We start from the raw sequence: 5,776 nt of genomic DNA, 5'->3' as shown, positions 1-5,776 counted from the left end.
GGTGTCTTTCTAAAAATGTATTTCAAGTGAGTGAAATTGAGAAAGTTGAATTAGAGGTAGCATGTTTAGGATGATTTCATCTGAATAAAACTCTTGCTTTCTCTATCATCCATCTGTCTCTCTATACACCTATTCATCCATCCAGTATCTATCCATCTGTCTATCTAGTTTCTATCTATGTATCTATCTATTCATCCACCCATCCATCCATCCTCTATCTATCCACCCACCATCCATCTATCATCTATCTATCTATCTATCTATCTATCTATCTATCTATCTATGCATCCATCCATCCACCTACTATCTATCCATCTGTCTGTTGGCTTATCTATGTATCTCGGTATTTATCTGACATCTATCTGCCACCTGTCATCTGGTGTCTCCTGCCTTTCAGCTATAGCATGCAGTGTTTCCATTTTGGTAACCTTGTATCTGGCTAGACTTCCTCTGTGCCTGTGTAAGTCCGAACACAATAACACACCCTGGACTCATGGTGACTGTCATTGTGTGCGTGGGGGAAGGGGGCGGGGCCATGACAAAATGCCATAGACTGCATGGCTTTAACAATAGAATTTCTTTCCTCACAGTTCTGGAGGTGGGGAAGTCCAAGATCAAGGGGCTGGCTGATTGAGTTCCTGCCGAGGACCCTCCTTCTGGCTACAGATGGTTGCTTTCTCTGTGTATCCTCAGAAGGCAGAGAGAGGCACTTATGAAAACATTAGTCCTATTGGTTCGGGGCCCTGCCCACCCTTGTACCCCATTTAACTTTGATCACGCCCATAAACGCCCCATCTCCAAACATGACGATGAACTCCAGGGGACAAAAACGGTCAGTCCTTAACGCATCGGATAGAAGAGTTGTTCTTTCTCTGCTTTCTCACCTTCCTTGAATATTTGCTGATAGATATCATACATCTTATAAAATCTTACAAACACCAAAGTCGTTGATTTTACCAGAATTGAGAATAACCAGCATCATCTCAGATTTTCTCTCCTTCACTTAGTCTCATGGCCGCCCCATCCTGCTTCTTTCTCCCCTAATTCGTTCACTGTCCTGTGCTCGGCTCTGGACCTGCCTGGCTGACCTGGGAGGCTTCCATTTCCCTGCGGGGACAGGGCACGGGCAGGGGCTCCTGGGGTCCCGAGCTCTCGACTTGCTACTGGGAAATCCATGCCAGGGGCCAGCACACTTTGAGCTGTTGGGCTGATTCCTGGGGTGAGGGTGGGGGTCTGTGGAGGAGGAGACAGCAGAGTGTCCAAGGGTGCCAAGGTTTGGGGGCCCTTCTGCCTGTGACGTGGGCGTGCATGTGCGTGTGCACAGGCGTGCACCCCTGAAGGGCCAGGGGCAAGAGTAAGAGTGAGCCTACGGCCCAAGATGCCAATCCCAGCATCTGCCCTACTTTTCTTTTTTTCTTTTAATTTATTTTTGATAGAGAGAGAGAGAGACAGAGCATGAGAGGGGGAGGGGCGGAGAGAGAAGGAGACACAGAACTGAAGCAGGCTCCAGGCTCTGAGCTAGCTGTCAGCACAGAGGCTGACGCGGGGCTCGAACCCACGAACGAACGTCAGATCTGACCTGAGCTGAAGTGGAGGCTTAACCGACTAAGCCACCCAGGTGCCCCCGCCCTACTTTTCAAATCTCTTTGCTAAGGAATTTCTGTCTTTCCAACAAAGCTTTCATCCTTCACGGGCCGGTTTAGAAAAAACTGGATGTAGATTTGTAATAGACCTTGTTCGACTGTGATTTCCACCTTTGTTCTTTGGATTTTATCAAGTTATTGTTAACATTTCTGCCTCTCTCCCCATCTCTCCCTTCACCCCATGTCCATCTTTGAGAGTCTTGGCAGAACTGACTTGTGGCAAGTGAGCCTGCAGATGACCTCAGCAGCTTGGCGGTGTCAGTCCCTGGGTAACAGCTTGCTAACAGTGCCCCAGTTCTGTCTTGACCCCTGCGGTGGCCTCCTGACCTTTGTGTTTATAGTCTGTCCTCCTAGCACCTTCCCTGGTGCAGATTTTTCTTTCCTGAGGGCTTGAGCCGAAGTCTAGGATTTGTTCCTCTTGCCCAGGGTGGGCCTACCAGGCACATCCCTGTGCCAGTAGGTGGGTTCCGGTGGGGCCTGCTCAGGGCTTGGAGGTCGGCCTGCCAGACGGGTGTGGAGAGTGCGGAGGAGGGAGGGGACCACAACCCATGAAGCCCTCTTTCTCGTGTTGTCCCCCTCCCCCTTGATTAATAATCTCCATCATCTGTGCTTAAGAAGATGTGTGCTGAGCACAGATGGAAAAATATTTAATTTCTTTTATCTTGGCAGAAGACTTCTTTCCTTTTGGACAAGAACTCTGAAGTCACTAGGTCCTGTATCCATACTTTTTTAGAAGTCAAGCTATTTTTCTTATTTCTATTTTTTAAGAGCTGGATTTCAAAGTGTTGAAGTCAGTCACCTTCTCTAAGCTGTCAGTGAAAGATAAGAATTCGTGAAGGAGAAGGTCTAGCTGGGTGTTAGCCGGTGTCACCCCAAGATGGACAGAAAATGATTTTTTTATATCAATAATTTTTAATTCAGTGGTTTGATTGCTCATGTAAATAACAGACCATTACTAAAGTTTCTGCTCAGGTGGCATATATGTGTTCTATTTAACACCTGAGTGACCTCACAGCCATGGTGCCCTGTGGACGACAGAATGAAGATGGAGCTGACATTCCATGTGTAAATAATTACTTCAAAAATTATAACAATGCTTCAGTTCTACAGTGAACTTTTTAATGTGTCCTCTTTAGGACAGGTCTTTTTCATGGGAAATCATAAAAAATCAGTAATTTATTTTCTTGTCAATAATGAAAATCTTTTTACGGTTGCAGATCAGCTTACAAAAGAAGTTAAATATGCTGTGATTTGCTGAACAAAAAACAAGTACACATTTTCTTTTTCTTTGGTAATATGAATATTAAGTATTATTTTAACATAATTGGAAAGGAAACCAATTATATTCATTTTTAATGTATTTGATTATACAGTATTTGCAAAATAACATTAATTGTTACATATGAAATAAATTGGAACTGTATTTAATCAAAATGCACATTTATATTTTAAAATTACACTAATAACTCTTTAATTAATTTGGTGTAAAAGTTGAAAATAAACCATAGTTCAGAACAATTTAGCACAGGAAGTTTCATGATTAAATGTAAAAATTCCCATGTCTTTTCTTTCAAATACACAATAAAAAAGAAAATGTGTAAAACAAAACAAATGCATAAAAACATTTATAGGTAAGTGATATAGGAAATAAACTCTATAATTTGAAAAGTCATCACATATACCAGGAGTTTTAGGCATCACTGTAACTATAGGTCATTTCAGTTAAGAAGAAGAAAAAAAATTGGTTTTTCCTTGACATTGTCCCAAGAAGCACATGAACTTTGCACTTTCTGAGGAGGCTGTCATTAATCCCCTACCACACTCCTTTTTATTCTGTGTTTCCACTCCTGTCAAAAACCAGGAAATCAATGAGGAAACAGGCACGAAGCACTGCAGCTTTCATTTCCACATCAAGGTCTATAGGGAACTGTTTTGTCCCAATACCATTCTGTCTTGATGATGCAGCTTTGTAGTAGAGGTTAAAGTCTGACATTGTGATGCCTCCTGTTTTGGTTTTCTTCTTCAATATTACTTCGGCTATTCGGGGTCTTTTGTGGTTCCATACGAATTTGAGGATAGTTTGTTCTAGCTTTGAGAAGAACACTGGTGCAACTTTGATGGGGATTGCCTTGAATGTGTAGATTGCTTTGGGTAGTAATGACATTTTCACAATGTTTATTCTTCTGATCCATAAGCATGGAATGTTTTTCCATTTCTTTGTGTCTTCTTCAATTTCTTTCATAGGTTTTCTATAGTTTTCATCATATAGGTTTTTTACATCCAAGGTCTATAGGAAACTGGATAGCAAAGTTATCAGCCTCTGTAAACGCCTCTCCAGCAAAACCAGTCCACTGCTTGGAAATCTATAGTTTCCTCATCAAGAGATTTAATCTCAAGATCAATGTCTGCACAGCAGCTGTGCTCAACACATGGACTGGTAATTTAGTACATCCTCTCTCCTCTCATTGTGACTTGTAAGCTTTGGAAGGCATGGGTGCCAGGTCTGGGTAGCATAACCTGCAGGGACACCAGGAGGAGCGTGGATGTCTATCTCCTGAAGAAAGCAAGGGCGACAAAACGGAGGGCACACCTAGTGGTCTCTCCAGAATTATAACTTCTTGGCCCATATTATCAACAGTCCTCATGGTAAAAGGCCCAAAGCCCCACAGTAATTCGGGGTTCAGCAATCCATGTCCTCTGCTGCAGAGTAACTGGCTGACTATACACTGGCTGGTGTTAGACAGGAACGTGTACTGGGCCAGCACCTGAATAACCAGCTGGTGGAAGTGAGTAGCCAGCCCGGGGGCCAAGGTAGCCAGTATATCCTGGTGCCCTTGGATGCTGATGAAAGATATTGAGGGGATATTCAGGTGGTACATTTGCTCCTGGGTAAGGAGCATTCATCTGTCTATTTTGGTTTTCCATGATTTAAAGACTCCGGTGGCTGCAGATGCTCCAGCGCTGCCTGGGACCTCCGAGGTACAGAATCCCTAGGCGCTCTGGGGACCAGGGGTGACCGGGAGGCTGGAGGCCTGCCCACAGGTGCAGGCCACACACAGCACAGGGGGAGGCCTTTGAGTCTCTCCAGACCAGACCCACGGACCAGACTGTTTTGTGGGGGCAGGAAAGGGAGGTGTCCCAGAGTCAGCTGGTGCCCAGGCGCAGGGCTGAGGCTCAAGGGAAGAGGGAGCTTGGGTGGATAGGTGAGTAGAGAGGTGGCAGGCAGAGAGTGGGAGGGGCCAGAGACCTGGGCAGACACCTACCTCACCCCCTAAGTGGATGCAGAGAAACGTTCTGAAGAAACCAGTTCAGTGACTATCTGTCTCTCTCTCTTTCTCTATCAAATCTGTAAAACCACTGACTTTAGAGTTTTCATCTAAAAAGGGAGTTTTCTGGTCAAGATAAAAGAAAGAAAATCTCTAAAGTCTCTCTATTAAATACATGTCCTGTATCATATATACATGGTTTTAATTCTGGTAAGATTTACCTATGCGGCCACTACCTGCGTCCGTCCCCGTAATTCTTTTCATCCTGCACACCTGAAAGCCTGTCCCCATGAAACATGCCCCCCGCCACGCTGGCGCCCATTGTCTATTTTGTGTCTGTAAATCGGATGACTCTGGGGGCCTCATATGAGGGACTCAGACAGCACTTCCCCTTCTATGATGGATTTATCTCGCTGATCATCGTGTCTGCAAAGTTCATCCATGCTCTGCCAGGTATTAGAACTCCCTTCCTTTTTTTGAAAAAATATTTTGACATTTATTTATTTATTTTCAGAGAGAGAGAAAGAGAGAGAATGAGTGAGAATGGGGCAGAGAGAGAGGAGAGAGAAAGAGAATTTCGAGCAGGCTCTGCACAGTGCAGAGCCTGATGCAGGGCTTGAACTCACGAACTCTGAGATCAGGACCTGAGCCCAAATCAAGAGTTGGATGCTTAACCGACTGAGCCTCCCGGGCGCCCTGAGCTCCCTTCCTTGTTAAAGCTGGATGCTGTTCCGTTGTGAGGATGGACCAGGGTTTGCTTATCCTTTGTCACGGACACGGGCCTGGTGTTCACCTTTGGGCAGTTGTGAACAAGGCTGCTGTGAACGTGGGTGCACGGGACCCTCCCAGACTCTGCCTCAGTTGAGC

At 45.0% G+C, this 5,776-nt stretch overlaps 1 pseudogene; it reads right to left on the bottom strand.

Annotated features, from left to right (window-relative positions):
* Window positions 1-3,365: 3,365 nt before the first annotated feature.
* On the bottom strand, window positions 3,366-5,231 carry LOC115275455 (annotated as a pseudogene).
* Window positions 5,232-5,776: the final 545 nt, after the last annotated feature.

This window comes from Suricata suricatta, chromosome 2, assembly GCF_006229205.1.
Source record: "Suricata suricatta isolate VVHF042 chromosome 2, meerkat_22Aug2017_6uvM2_HiC, whole genome shotgun sequence".
Lineage (NCBI taxonomy): Eukaryota > Metazoa > Chordata > Mammalia > Carnivora > Herpestidae > Suricata > Suricata suricatta.
The sequence above is the reverse complement of the archived record's forward strand: the minus strand, read 5'-3'. Positions and strand labels throughout refer to the sequence as shown.